The 15,811-nt window shown below is 42.2% G+C and overlaps 1 protein-coding gene across 4 annotated transcripts in view; it reads left to right on the forward strand.

Annotated features, from left to right (window-relative positions):
* LINGO2 (leucine rich repeat and Ig domain containing 2) overlaps window positions 1–15,811 on the forward strand; it is a 993,495-nt gene that overhangs the window by 241,373 nt on the left and 736,311 nt on the right. For 2 of the 4 annotated variants that reach the window (XM_019490748.2, XM_019490749.2), the window contains exon 3: window positions 1,526–1,662. The exons of the other annotated variants lie outside the window; for them this stretch is intronic. The gene's annotated coding sequence lies outside the window, so the exon portion shown is untranslated. The remainder of the gene's footprint in view (window positions 1–1,525; window positions 1,663–15,811) is intronic. 4 annotated transcript variants of the gene reach the window in all.

Below are 15,811 nucleotides of genomic sequence, written 5' to 3' on the forward strand. Positions count from 1 at the left end.
AGGTTTTGCTCTAAAAGAACCACATTCGCCTTTTCCCCTTTCCTCCTTCTCTCTACCCCTCTCTCTTTGCAGTTATCATTTTTTCCTTCTAACTCAAGTAGGAGAAAAGGAGGCCAGTGCAGTGCAGAAAAGAAGTGGGTGCCTCAATTCAAGAGGATACAGAGCTAATAGAAAAATCTTAACAACAGGAAAAAACCCTCTTTAGTTTTATACATCTGGCAAATTTATAAATATTCATTTTTTCAGGTCTTGGTTAGCCTACACCTAATTTGGCTATGTGTACCACTTCATTGATACTAATGAGATTACACCAAGGATGTCCACTACATTTTTCTGTGTCTATGATGTATGATCCTAAATGGACTTTTTTTACTGGCGCTGTAATCTCAAATCTGACTAAAACTGTACTTTCCATCTTCTCTTGCCCAGCTTTTTTCCTTCTAGTGCCTGTCGCAAAACCTTTTTAGTTGCTTAAATTAGCTTCATGTAACAAAAGGAAAAGGCTTCTCCAACTCCTTCTTAGTTCTCTGATTCTTTATGTCCAACAGAGCCAGGAAGTAAAATGATTCCTTAACAGGACATGACAATGTAAATCTCCATTGATGGATGGATTATGTGTAGGAGAGTAGTAAAGAAAAAATGCTAGTTCTTTTAGGTGTGAATGTGCTTCAGATGCTTTGTTCCAATTGCATTTGGAAATGTCTTCCCTTGCTATTTGCATCCATCAATATAAACTATGGGCATTACCTCCTTAGGTAAGCCAGCATTTTCTTTACTACAGACATTGTATTTGAGTGGCAATGCCCTTTTCAACACAAGATGGTAGTTATTGCTGTTCATGTAAAATATGGATCTAGTCTCATAAAATCTGGTAAAATTATTGTTATATGGTGGTGAGAGATTTTAATGGGTTTATTGTTTGAATTACAGTAGCACAGAGAGGGCCCAAATAATATCAGGGACCTTTTGAGCATTGCATTGTGCAAATGCACAATAAAAAATGGTCTTCTCAAAAACAGGCTCAGAGAAATGAATTTACATTTCAAAGCCATTCATCAGGTCAATGGCAAAGCAGGAGAAAGAATTGAGATCTTATGAGTCTCAGTTCTGTACTCTCTTCCCTACACGTCTCCTGCAACTTTCCTTTAAACATAAATCTTAAAAGATTATACCTTATACAGCAGATTTTTAAAAAGTGACTTTTTTCTTTAAGTGACTAAAATATTTTTCTATTCGTGAAGAATAAAAATTAAAGTAACAACATGATATAGCAGTGAGATCAGATTCAGTATAATCTCCAGATCACCTAGAATATTGCAAACATTCAATTTTAAATGAAAAGGCTTGTCAAAGAGGTGAATTTCTCTACTATGCCATACATTATTAATACTACTTGAATTCATTTCAAATTGAATGCTCCTTCACATAAAAACTCCTGAAATTGAAACCATTTTTGATTAGGTTTACAAATAACATATTGTAAAATTTCAATTTTAAGTAAATCAAGCATCTCTTTTATTCTTAGTTACTTTTTTAGGTCTTTATATTGCCAAGAGCATGCTACTGTGAGCTTACAGTGCGTATCATCATCAATCATATGTCTTCATCAAAGACAAGAAACTCGAAAAACAGAAAATACAGTGGTCTGTTCCTTTCCGCAAGGTTTGTTTTTTTTTTTACCTTACTGTTGAAAAAGACCTCTCTTTTCTTTAGCTAACTTACATTTCATTAATAACAATAAAAAAATTGTAATGTTCTAGGTGGGTTACTGAACATTTTGTGAGATCTGTTTCTCAGTCCCCGAAGAAATGAAGCTCTTGTGGCTAGTAATTGATGAGACTAGACAAAAGAGAATGTTGCTTGCTGTGCTGAAGTATGAAAATGCTTGAGCAAGCAACAAAGCACAGAGTTAAACAGATAGAATATAAGCAGTCTGCCAGGTTACAGAAACAGAACTCCAGCAAATTAAGCTGTAAAGTTTATTCATTATTATATGACTATGTCTGTTTTTTATAAATCCTTTCAGGGGGTATTTTTGTGTTGTGATGTTCTTTGAAACTGTTGTTATACATATTGTAGCTGTGTGGAAATCACTGAGTTAATGTGAACATTCTCATCTGAACCAGTTGAAAGTTAATTTTTTTATTAAAGAAAGAAGTAATCATTTCTGGTTAGAAATAAAGTATAACTTTTGACTTGTAGTATACATTACATATATTATAAAATATATTCTAGCTCTAGTAGAATAGAATTTTATTAGAGACTGTGTACAGTACTGAATATTTTTCATGAAAGCATGTTATCAAATTTGGGAGAGGTGAGATGTTTTTGAGCCAGGGCACAGGCTCAGCAATCAATTGAATTTCTGGCTTTGCCATGGACTGCTTATGTGGCCTTGGGCATGTTGCTTAATCTCTACTTCCAGTGGTAGAGGCTAGTGTTTTGTCATCTGCCTTGTGTTTCAGTTTAATAAAGTGGAGGCAACTTTGGCAAATTGTTTTATTACAAATGTTTTGAGAGTGGCCACCAGGGGCTGAAACCAGTATTTTTAAATCCTGCTGTCTGAAATGAATAACCAGATTGGTTTTCTAAAAAGCGGTAGAAAGCTCATAAACATGAGTTGCTTTTCCATCGATAAAATAAGGAGGAATAAATACATAAAGTCAAAATACAGAATTTCCATTTCTTGAGAAATTCCCAAACCTTGATATTTCCTTTCCTGAATTGGAGTAAAAAATCAAATTTTCTTGCTAATTGAAATTATTGAAAAATAAAATTTTAGAAATATCAGTTGGCTTCCTTAAAGTGTCTCATTATAATTTTATTACAGTATTGTAAAACACTTGAAAAGTTGAAAAGATAAAATTGAAATGAAGCACTTCAATATTTCTGTTGTTGGAAAGTTCCTGTTTTACCACAAATGAACTTTTTCCAATGGAAAACTGCCTTTAGAATTTTTCATCAGCTTTGATACCTAATTTGCAGATTGAAACAGAGGGTTTTTAAGTACTATTTGGACATACTTTGACAATATATTATTATATGCCACTTTTAAACCATACTATTTTGCAAGAACTGTATACCAGCTTCATGGTACTGAAGCTGCTTTACCTATACTGTAATTCAGGGTAAATCTTTTGTTTTGTGCTAACTCATTAGGTACTGTTCAGTATTGGGCTAGCTCTCTGTTAATTCAGAAGTAGCCATCCATTAGGATCGCTAAAAGACAATGAGCCAAAAAAGTAGAATTGTTTTAAGTCATGCAGAAGACCTGCCACTTTTATTGTGACAGAAACTGGAAGTGCCCTTGAGTCATGCTTAGTGTGTGGTCAGCAGTGTTAAAACAGAAATTCATGAAGGAAACCATCTGTGTTTTATACGCTGATGTCTTGAGATGACCACCCAAGATGCATATGTGCAGTGACAAAGCCACTTAGGTAAGTCACTCCTCTCCTCGCTCTTCAAGTACATGGACAATCATTCTAAAAACCAGTGAAGAGCACAATTTTGTGGAAACTATTAAAAAATCAGGAGATGAAAACTTTAAGCAATCTGAGTGTCACAACCTGCTAACTATCCTCCTAGATGTCTGATTAAATCTTCAGAATTGCCATTACACCTTGTAAAGATTGGTAGTAATTATAACTGTGTTTTTAACAGAGGGAAATTTTGAGGTTTAATACTGTCTTTTCTGCAAAAGTGGCCACACTTTACTCTGGGGCTAAGTACAGGCAGTCAGAAAACTGGAAGCTGAATCAATTCAATCTTTGCAGGTTAGTATAAACTGCATAGATTGAATTGATAGGCAAGTGAACAGACATTCACTTTTGATTCCAGAATTGTAGCGTTATGCCTGAAGTGGGCTGGGCCAGAAGCCAGGGACCGCTAGACCATGTTTCCTTCCTCAGCTGGAGCAGGCAGCTTGGGTCAAGGCTAACCTACCTATCCTGTGAGTGCGGGTTTGCTGAGGACTGCAAGTTAACTTGAATCTGGAGGGGTTCGGGGACAGAAGTTCAACAAACTGCTTTAAGCTAAATAAATAAGTCTGATACTACATCCATCTAGGTTTTGGTCACTTTGCAAGTGCTTTATGTGCACTGAACTTCTCTTGTGTTACAGATTTGAACCAGTATCTGAACGCTTTATACCAGTTTGTGTATAATTTCTGTCCCTAGCCCTGAGGACCAACTCTTTTAAGTGGCTTTTCTTTCCCAAGAAAAGTCCCATTTATACCTGCTGCTGGATGCATCCTGAGGTACAACTGAGGAAAATATTGTGGTGGTCTCTGTCAGTTCTCACATTTGGTGCTGTAATCATGAAGATGCCTCTTTTATGTTTTTATTCTTTTTGGTTTTAAGGAGGAGTGGGGCATTGCAGTTAAGGTACTGGTCTGAGATCAGATGCCTAAGTTAAATTCCCAGCCCTGCTATACAGATTTCCCATATGATGTTTGGCAAATCATGTAATCTATTTGTGTTTTATTTACTTTCTTTTTTTTTACAGTTAGGATAATGTATTTTCTGTTTTGTTTTTGTTGGTAGGGTTTTTATGGCAATATTTTTCCCATGTGCTTTACCCAGTTGATCCCTGATCATGGCAGTTCACTGACTACAGGCACTTAAGTGATACAGCTAACATAGAAATACCCTTTAACTAAAGAACGACAAAAAATCAGAAGATTCTGGTAACTTTTTGTGTTTTCCTCTTCTCAGAAGGGGTAACGCAAATAAGAACCTATTCCAATAAAATGTTCTGAAGATTAGTGAAGGTACTTTTATTTTAGTTGGGAGAAGGAAGAAATGTTTTTGTAGTGCTTGATTTCGTGGTAATATTGTACAGTGCAGGGGTGATACGTAGGGGGTGCATGCAGGTGCACGCACACCCCCTGCGTGTGGTGGTGCACCCCCTGCAAAAAGGCTCTGCTGACACTGTCAGTGGCACTTGTGGGTGGTCACTGCTTGCCACCCTGCCTGCCAGCGGTGTCTGTGGGCAGTCCATGATCACTCCTGGATGCTGCCAATGCTGGTGGCGGCACCTGCGGGTGGTCACTGATCTGTGGTCAGTGCTCAAACCCCCCGCCCCTCCGGCTGCTGACAGTGTCAGCGGCATCTGTGGAGCTCCCTGCCACTGCTGCACTGCCAGCAGCACAACCGTGCCGCCCCCCCACTGCCAGAGGCATGCACTGTTTGTGGTAGAGTGGATAGTGAACTAGATCCAATATATGCTTGTTCTTCATTAACAGAACTCTTAAGCATTTTTCAGCTTTAGGGAAAAATTCTGCCCTTATTTACACCTCTACAGTCCATTTAAACTTGGTGGGGACTTGCACAATGTAAGTTCAGGCATGATAATACAAAGGGAGATGTCTTCTGGTTTGAAGATTTTACAACTTAATAGGATAAATTATGAACAATAAAACAATACTGGTAGCCAAAATACATGCGTTTTCTTGGCCAAGTATGAATTGGTGTATCAAGGGCATAGGAAATTTTATCCTAATATTTTCATTTTTTCTAAGTTTACTACATACTGTCTTGTCTTCTCCAAGCTTATTCTCCATGTGTTAGAAAGTATTTATTTTTCTCTCCTTGCAACATAGTCATGGTTTTTCTTTAACTGTAAATCTTGTTCACTCATTACTATCCTGCTGCTTTTCTTCACTCCTTTCAGGTAAAGTGATACAAAATTCTGCATCATTCTTTGCTCCCCTGCTAAATCATCTTTGAAATTGATCCTGTTTCTGTCACTTCTGTCTGTCACAACCCAAAGTTGTGATTTTTTGTTTGTGTGCGCACTTCGGCACCGCTAAATTATTTCCCGCCAATTTGTCGCTTTCTTTGCACGGTAGAGTTCTCTGCTGCAGGAGAGAACTCTGGTGCAACGAGGGATTTCCCGCCAGATTACAGCTTCTTTGCAGGGTGCATCTCTTTTGCATTGTAGTGATACATGTTGTAAAGAAGTTCCCGCTATTTGTATTAGGATTTACGCCACATTATTGGCCCATTCCTAATGTAGGCACACGTGGTGGCTAGCGATTGGCTTGCTAGCCGTATAAAAGGCTTGGGTAGTTTCCGCCCAAGTCGGAGGAGGGAGGACGAGAGAGATTCTGTGTGAAGATCTCCAAGCGCTGCGGACCCTCGCGGACCCGACGCGCCTCCCCTAAGCAGGCAATAGAGGCAATAGAACCGAGCCTACGGAGCTTTCGCTTCTAGCCTCTCCCCGTCGCCGAGCGCAATCCTAGATGTATCCCTTTCCTGTAACTTCGGACCCGCGGAGCCTAAGTAACTCCGGGGAAACTTTTCGAACCCAACCGAACCGGACCCGCGGAGCCTAGCAAACTCCATGGGAGCAATTGATTTGTTGTGTTCCTCTAGTGAGGATCCAAGCGGGAGCTGTGCCTGGAAACCTGTCCAGCCTACACCAATACCATCTTTGGGTGTAAGTAAACGATCTTTTCAATCAACCATTACGCCTCTGTAACTAATTCTAACTCGCGTGTGCTAAACCGCTCCGCGGTTCTCTCCAGCCCCGTGTGCCCGGGCTGCTGGCCACAGCCCGTGTGCAATGATTCATAGATGTTAGATGTTAGGGTTGGAAGGGACCTCAATAGATCATCGAGTCTGACCCTGAAGACGGGTCCGGTTTGCCCCGGTTCGCCCCCGGCTCGTACATGGCGACGAAGGTGAGATTGGGGCCCGGCCCGCATACTGTCTTGGTGTGCTATGGACAAACATTCAAATCTCTATTTATTTTTTAAAGAGAGACACCTTGCTCTTCATAATAGATTCTGGCTTTCCAAAGATACTAAACCCACCCTTTAACATTCTCTTTGCATTATCATCCTGGTCAGGAATTGCTTTTTAGTTGGCACCAGGAAAAATAATGCTTAGCAGCTTCTGCTTCATTTCTTTCCCCTGTCATCTTTTCAGATGGCGCAGTTACTCAAAAGGAAAAGACTAAACTGACAGAAAATGTGGAACAATCCACCTGCATCAAAACGAATCGCTTGAGATGTCAATAACCTTTGCAGACAAAATGATGAAGGGCAAGGTGCTGACTTTAACTTTCAGCTTTCCCTTATTTAGGACTGTTATCAAGAGCCTACACAGCATCTTGCTTTATACACTCCATTTGTTCTCATTGAAGATGCAGACTGCAGGCATATCACATATTTAACATTCAGCAACAGTGGAATCACTGCATCTTACAAGAAGTCACCATGCCTTACAAGAAAATGGCTATTAAAAATGTGTTAAACAGAAATGGGGGGATGAGCGCAGAGCAAGACATCTGAATTATGAACATTTTTATTGCTCTCTTTACTTTGGCATTGGAGCAGTGGTGCTCATAAGCAGAGTGGTCTCTTCAATCTAATAGTAAGTATTAGTATACATACAAGGCAATAAATTCATCAGCTGGCTTGCTGGTGATTAATTTTGTTGTTGTCATTAAAATAAACATCCCAGTTGCATTTTGACCTCTGAAAGGATTTTTACAGCACAGCTGTTGAAATAGTAATGGAGCATGAGCAGCTTCTCTCTCAGCACTGCTAATTTAACTTCTATAGAAACCCTCCTGACAAAACATCTGAGGGAGGAAGCTATCTAAATAAGGCAAGTCTAACTATGATAAATGGAACCATTAGTTAGTATTTAATTGGATATTTTATACACCGTTGTGGCCTGGCCTGTTTTATACTTTCTGTGTTCATAAAGGTATCATTTGAGAGGAGCCTGTTTAATAACTTTGGGACTCCAGAGGCACTCATCCCAAATTCCAAATTTTGTGACTCCCCTTAGCCAAAACAATGTGTTATCCAGAACTAAATTTATTTCTGTCCCTCCTGTAATTATATTGAACCTGTATCCCCCTGGGCTGCATCCACATGAGTGTGGAAATTTGGTTTCCTGGGGGCAATTAACAGCAGCACACCTTGTGCTGATGCTACTTGTCCCTGCGAACATCTGTATCAAGCACCCCACTGGCCCATGGCAGGTTACCCCGGGTTTTGTAGGGGAGGCTGAGGCCAGCACTGGACTGGTCCCAGCAGCCTTACCTGGGGTTCCGGGGGCCTCCTGGCGCTGCAGCAGCGGAGATCCTGCTGCTCAGTAAGCGGCTGGAGTATGGCTGTGGCCATCCAGGCTCTGGTTTTGAGTGGCATGTGCTGCCCCAGCGTGCACTGCTCCGCTCTTTTTTTTCCACAGGTTTCTTGGACTGCTAGATATCCAGGGGTCAACTCCTCCCCTCCTCTGCACTGCTCCTTTGTAGTGTGGAGAGCAGCAGAATGTGTGGTATGTGGTGCTGCAAACCTGTCTGCAGCATCACATTACCACAAGGCCGCATGCAACTGGACACAGCCCTTGTGTCTCCCTCTAAGGGTGCATCCACACATACAAGCACATGCATTTGCAGCAGCTCAAATAGAAGCAGTGCAAATTTGAGCCAAGGTTTTTGGCTCGGCGTACGTGCTCAGAAATGCACTTTGTTGTGGAGCAAATTGTGCCACTTGGGGCAAAATAACCTTGCCTGGCTCCTCCTGGATCTGCAGCCAGGGAGATCTAGAGCCTGGGGACAGCACCTGTGCTGTCCCCAGCAGTACAAAAAGCTGCCCTGGCAAGTAGCTCAGGGCTACTTGCTCTGAGGAGCTTTTGGGGTTGGTCACTTGGTACCTGGGGAACCTACCCCTTGTGCCAGCTGGACTGCTGCAGCAGCATCCCAAATCCATTTTTAAAAATACCCCCAAACACACACACACACACACACACACACACACACACACACCCCCCCCACCCCACCCCACCCCTAGAGAGAAAGAGACAGCAATCAGTTGGGCAATGCTTTATTGGTATATTTACAATGTTACAGCAATGTGGAAGCCTACCAGTGTCTCTATCATCATGATAAAATTAATTCTAAATACCTATATGTGTTGATGTGTACTTTTGGTTTTCTTTGCACATGATGGGTGTGTGATGGGGGGATGTGGTGTTTCCAGGAAGGGGGTTGGGTATGTGGGTAGGTGTGGGACAATTGCTGGGGGGGGACTGTGGGTGTGGGGGACCTTGTGAGGGGGCTACTCAGGAGGGGTGGGTCCCTTGGCCCCCACAGGGTGCAGCCCCCCCCCCCAGCATATGGAATGTGCCCCCCCCACAGGGCCCAAGCTCCCCCTGTAGGGCCACAGTCCCTATCCCCCACAGGGCTCCAACCCCACCACCCAGGGTCCCAGGACCCTGGAGGGCCCCAGCTCCCTTTGAAGGACCACAACCCACCCTCCCAGGGTCCCAAGCACCCTGGAGGGCCACATCCCCACCCCTCCGCCCAGGGTCCCAGGCACCCTGGAGGGCCACAGCCTCCTCCTCCCCAGGGTCCCAGGCACCCTGGAGGGCCCTTGCCCCCACACCCACGGCTCATAACTTACCTTTAGCAGCAGCAGCAGGAGTGGGGCACTCTGAGCCATGGCGGCAGGACCCAGCGTGGCACGTGAGCACTGTGCGCTGGGCCCAGCCAGGTCCTGCCGGCCCTGGGGCCTCTCTGCCACCCAGCCAGGCCGGACCCTTGGTGGCAGGACCCAGCGCAGCATGTGGGGACCACGTGCCAGTCCCAGCTGGATCCTGGGTCCTCTCTGCCCCCTGGCCAGGCCATTCCCATGGCAGCAGGACCCAGCGTGGCATGTGGTCCCCACCTGCCATGCCCAGCCGGATCCTGCCACCCTTGGGGCCCCTCTGCCACCCAGCTGGGCTGGGCCCATGGCAGCAGGACCCAGTGCGGTGTGGGGGGACTGTGCACCATGCCCAGACAGGTCCTGCCAGCCCTGGGGATGCTCCTGCCGCCCGGCCAGGCAGCAAGAGCAGCCCCAGGGCTGGCAGGACCCAGCAGGCATGCTGTGTGGTCCCCACGTGCTGCACCGTGTCCTGCCTCTGCCCCACTGTGCCTGCAGGGTGGTGGCATGTGGCAGGACCTCGGCCAGCCCCATGTGGCTGACTAATCCGACTTTGCACTGGAGCGGGTCACACGGCTCCGGAAGGCACGGGTCCTTTGTGCGTCTCCCAGAACCCTGCGACCTGCTCCAGTACAAAGCCAGACTAGTGAGCCACATGGGGCTGGGATGGGTCCATACCCCCCACAGCCCCAGGTACATCCCCCCTGCCACCCCTCACCCACTCACTCCCATGAACCCCCACCTCACTTACCTTGGACAGCGCTGGGGACCAGAGGCAGCAGGAGAATGAAAGAAATGCTCTGGCTAACACCAGAGCGTCTCTTTTGGAGGACTGACTCCCTGGCATAGTCTCAGACTGTACCTTGCTCCACTCTTCTGTGGACCAGTTTTTTTAGACTCCTGGATATCCAGGGGTCCAATTTTCTTGCTGCCCTGCAAACTTGCAGTGTGGGGAATATTTTTTCGTTCCCGCACATACCTCTTGCCTCGCCTCAAAGGGGTTTGAGACAGGGCAAGAGGCACGTGCATGCTTGTCTGGATGCACCCTAAGTGGTCAGAGAAAGTCTTTAAATGGCATATTAGTATGCCCCCGACCAACCTAGCCTGTAATTGGTTTGTCAATTGGCTTGTCAAAAATCAAGTTTTTGGGTTTTTCAGTTTGTTTTTTGGGGGGGGTCCCCCCTCCCCCCCATTTTTCAAAGAATAATTTTTAGATTTTACACTTTTTTTTACACAATTTTTAGAATTGCACTTATCGTCTCTTGGGCCTGATACTGGTCTCACTGAAATCAACAGCAAAACCTGCCCACTTGATTGGGGTGGGGCAGGGGAGAACTGGACCATTTGATATAGCCTATATTTCAGAAAAGCTGTAGAACTCTGTGTTGTGTTGAGGACACATAAGATGGTAGTTGAAGGTTATTGGTCTTTACCTTTTATTCTCTATAACAACTAGATTTTCTCTTTAGGTTGTGATTGATCTGGGATGGTAGGGAAAAGGAATACTAGATTTAATCTTGCCTATAGTAGCTGTAAAAGTGTAGAAATATGAATAAAGTTACTTTCATCTTTGATTCAAATGTTAGTTTGCCCTAGACTCCAACTTTTGTATATGCAAATTACGTCTTTTCATTGAAGTTGTGCTTATTTTAATGTGAGAGTCTGAGATTTCCGAAGTATGGGCTTGCTATCCATATTATTCTGCCTTGTAATCCCTGACCCACTGTGGTGTCCATATATGCATAGAACATTGAAATATTTTATAATGTAACATTTTCATATTTTATCTTTCATGCAAGATAATGACAATCCATTTTGTAGGCCTTTGTGTCAGTTATATGAAGGCCTTTGTGATCATGTTAGACGGTCCAACCTTTTCAATAACCTAAATGAGGTAGAATTTTCCATTCTTCATTTACTGTATAGTAAAGATTGCATCAATGATTGAGATAGATTAAGGGCATGTCATTACAATAGGGAACTCAGGGGACTGAAATCACTATAGCAGAAATAATTGGGTAAGATATTTTTATATATATGAATCTTCACTAACATGAAAAAGTTCTTAATGGCCTGATGAAAACCTGTGCCTGTATTATGTTCTTCAAAGAAAGATAGCAACAAAAGATGAGGAATATCTGAAACCTCTGGATGTGGTGGAGAAAAATCACTTTTGCTTGTATTTAATACAAGCAGGAAAAGTATGCAAGAATACACATCAGGATGAATGTGTTCTAATAGAGCTGTCAGTGGAAGCTATCATTAGTATTACCATTGGAAGACAGAAGATAATGCATAATAAAGGCTAAAGGTTGTAGTATGACAAAACTAATGAAAATGCTAAAATGGATACAGTTTCTCAGCATCATGTATGGGAGTTGTAAACAGCTTCAATGAAAAAGGCAAACCACCACCATCTTTCATTAAAATTTTCAACTGAATTTTTGGGATTTCTCATTGAAAAACAAGAAATGTATAGGATCATAGGAAACTAGGGCTGAAAGGGGCTTCAGAAGGTAATTTAGTTCAGCCCCCTGCTCAAGGCAGGATCATCCCTGACTAGACCATCCCAGCCAAGTATCTGTCTAACCTGCTCTTAAAATCTTCCAAGAATGGAGAAACCTGAAAACTTCCAAGGATACAGATACCCTCTCTTTTGGGCCTTATCCACTGATGAGCATGTTGACCCTGTTTCAGGATTGACTCCTTGTATCTCCACGAAATTTTTCCTCAGGGCTTTTGTTGTATTCAGAACAGTAGTGCCATCAGAGTTTGAGTCACTCTTAGTATCTAGATACAATGCCAACTGCTAGGAAAATGACAAGGCCTCAGTTTTCATGTGATTTTACTGAAAAACATGCTCTCTCTCAGCTTACAAAGACAAGGTTTTGACATTGCCTTTGTGCAGAAAGCCAGGGATACACCATGAGAAGAACTGTGTTTGTCTGGTCAATTATATTAATTAGATTTATTTATTTGTTTATTTATTTTCAGTTCTCAAAGATTAAACCATGATGTAGCAGGTTTTGGAATCTTTAGTCGCAACATTAAAAATCAACACCTGCCCATGTTAAGATGTCAGATACAATTTCAGGCATATTAATCCAAGAAGAGAAAAAAAAAGGCTCTTCTGTTCTTTGGTGCATTGGTCTTCATGGTTTCAAGTTGCACAAGGAAAGTTTAGGTTAGATCATAGGAAAAACTTTCTTACTATGAGGGTAGTGAAGAACTGCAACAGACTACCCAGAGAGGTTGTGGAATCCCCATCCTTCATGGTTCTTAAGACCTGGCTAGACAAATCTTTGGCTGGGATGATATAGTTGGGGATGGTCCTGCTTTGAGCAGGGGGTTGAATTAGATGATCTCCTGAGGTCCCTTCCAACCCTAATTTCCTATGATTGGGCTCCTTCCAAATCAAGGTACAAGACGTGAAAATCCCTGCTTGCATATGTGAATCAGTTATTTGTATCTTCCTCCCTTAAATCAGTCTCACTTGTGGCCTTGCACAGACACTAGAGACTTAACCCAATTTCCACAATGGCATTCTGCAACTTTTTGCCATGAACTAGTACTGAAAATGACTTGCATTTTTTACACTGATGAAACAAAAAGTGTTTTTCGGTAGGCATAGAAATGATGGGGAGCAGGAGGCAGGGGAAGGGGTCTAGCCCCTTGTCCCCTACCACTGGTTTCTCCACCAGAGCAGTCGGGGTGGGGGATGAAATTAAGATGACCCTCGAAAAATTAGATTTTGTACATGGAAAATTATAACAAATTAATAATTTTCCATGTATAGAATCTAATTATTGGGGTATTGTTTTAAATTCAAAGTTGCCTTGGATTTGGGTAAATACAGAATTTTTTTCTTGCTTTTTCTTTCTTTTTTTTTGTTCCTTTTTAGAAACTATATTCTGTAAGTTTAGTTATGGTGGAAAGATTTGATTGCAGAAGGTACTAGCAAATTTTGGATGCCTTAGTCTGTTTTAGGGTTCTTCATGTGTTTTCCCTTTGGACAATAACATAAAAAAGTTTATTTTAAGAGGATAGATATTCTGTTTGTCCTGATTAAGGCTTTGCATGTATGCCTCAGTAGGTTTGCTTGGAATGTTTTTATTTCAATAAGTGACCTATCAAATAAATCTTATTTAAGATGTATCCATTTTCAGGAACTCTGCCCAGGTATTTTGGGGGTGGTGATATCAGATAGTTGTAGAATTGCTCTGAAGGGGAGAGTATGGTTATTTAGGCAATTCTAAATTCCAAATATGGAGCCAAAATGGCAGTTCTTCGCGTTACATGAATGCAAATCTTGAGGTTAGCTTTATTTGACCTCTTAGGGTGCCTCCCCAGCAATGTATACATGCATTTCCCTGGGGACAACTAGCAGCAGCACATATTTGTCCTGCTACTAGTTGTCCCCAGGGAATGTCCCTGCATGCATGCTCTGGAGTGCAGCAAATTGCCCCAGGCCCCACTAGCCTTACCTGAGGTCCTGGGGTCCTGCAGTGGTGGCAGTCCAGGTGTGTGGAACCTGGCTTGCAGCTGGAGTGTGGCTCTGTCTGGCCAGGCTCTGGTTTTGTGTAGTGTATGCCACTTTTTTTTTCCACAAATTTTTTAGATACTGGGATTTCCCAGTATCCAATTTTGCCAGGGTGCTGCAAATATGCATCACGGTAGGCAAACCAGTTCACCATGTGTGTTTTGCAGTGCCTCAAAAGCCTTGCACATTCCCACTTGTCAGGACATGGTCTTAGTGTCTGTCTACTTTAACAGCAACACTAACCCTCCTTCCCTTTCTGACTTGCATGTTATAGAAACAAACCTGTGAGGACTCTTAAAGGGTGTTTCTCTGTGATTGCTCTTGCGACCTCAATTTCTGGTGTGTTGAAGAGCCACCACTAAGGACAACTTTGGAACAACCTCACTGAAGTTTTTCCATGTTTGGAGTATGCTAACAAGGGCCAGTAGGCTTGATGTGCATAGATACCTGCTGGTCAGGTTACATTTCTACTGTGAAGCTGATATATCCTTATGGCAAGAGGACAGAGGGAACTATTTTGAGTATCCAGGTGGATTTTCTGCATAACAGGCCTTACTTCATCAGATTAAATCTCTGCATCCTCACACATGGTTCCCACTCATCCATTTCTACTCCATGGGTCCAGATGGAAGTGCGGTACCCCACTGTAACTAAGAATGCTTGCATTTTTGTATTTCACTTAATATCTAGAAGAATCTCCCTATTTTCACCTGACGTTTCAGATCCTTCCTTTTTAAAATCTCCTTCTTTTAAATCTTCTTCCCACCTTCAGCACTGGATTCATGAAGAAAAAATGAAAGGTCCTATTCTACAACATTTCACACAGAACCCCAGCTTCAACCTCTCATGATATTTCCTTGTCTATCACTTGCATGCTTGGATCAGCTATGAAGTAACAATGATGACACTTGAATGATTTTTATTTGCTTTAAAGGTTAACAAGACCATTAGCTAAATACCTATAGTTTAATATTTCCAGGGCAGTGTCTCTGACATCACTGTTAAGCTTAATTATGTTCAGTTCACAATTTCAAGCCATAGCCTTAAATTCATAAATCTGTACTTGTTTTTTTACGGCTTTTTACTGAAGCTGAAAAACCACAAATCCCATTGCAGTCATGTACTTGCCACCTTGGGCCTTGAGTGCTTTACAGATAAGAGCTCATATTCTGAAACATTTCAGCAAAAAATCCATTTTATTGGCACCAGGCAACTGATCATTGTTAACAGCCATGTAACTTCATCTCCTCTTCATTCTTATTGCTGTTGTTAGTATCTTGTTTTGTGTGGGGATTTTTTTCTTCATTTGTGTAATTTAGAGTCAAATTCACCAAGGCAGGGATGTGTCTTAATCAGTTAATTTAAATATAGGTCAAATGTATTTGCTATTCAGTTTATTCAATAATAAAGTAAAATAGCGTGATTGAAAATACCATCTGCCCCTTGGCAGGAATCAACTCTGCTTTGTGTCTGCTGGAGGCATCCTTCAAACAAAACACTTTACAACCCCATAAAAAAAACCCTTTGTAAAAGTACCAATGTTTTTCAAGTGGAAAACACAACATTAGGTTCCTGGAAGGCAATATGTACCACTGTATTCTTTATTATGCTAAAAAAAAAAATCTTGCATATAAGCAAAAGCAAATGAACATCCAGAGAAGTGATCAGAGAAATAGACGAGGACTCTCAGAGCCATAATTCAATTTGACCCTTTACTTGAGTGACTTGGTTAAATCATGGTAAATACCCCTGAAACATGGAAGATGTTTTAGCTGTGTTGGTTTAAGGACATAGGTAGACAAGGTTTTTTGGGAAAATGTGATATCTTGTAT

Source organism: Alligator mississippiensis, chromosome 3 (assembly GCF_030867095.1).
Source record: "Alligator mississippiensis isolate rAllMis1 chromosome 3, rAllMis1, whole genome shotgun sequence".
Classification (NCBI taxonomy): domain Eukaryota; kingdom Metazoa; phylum Chordata; order Crocodylia; family Alligatoridae; genus Alligator; species Alligator mississippiensis.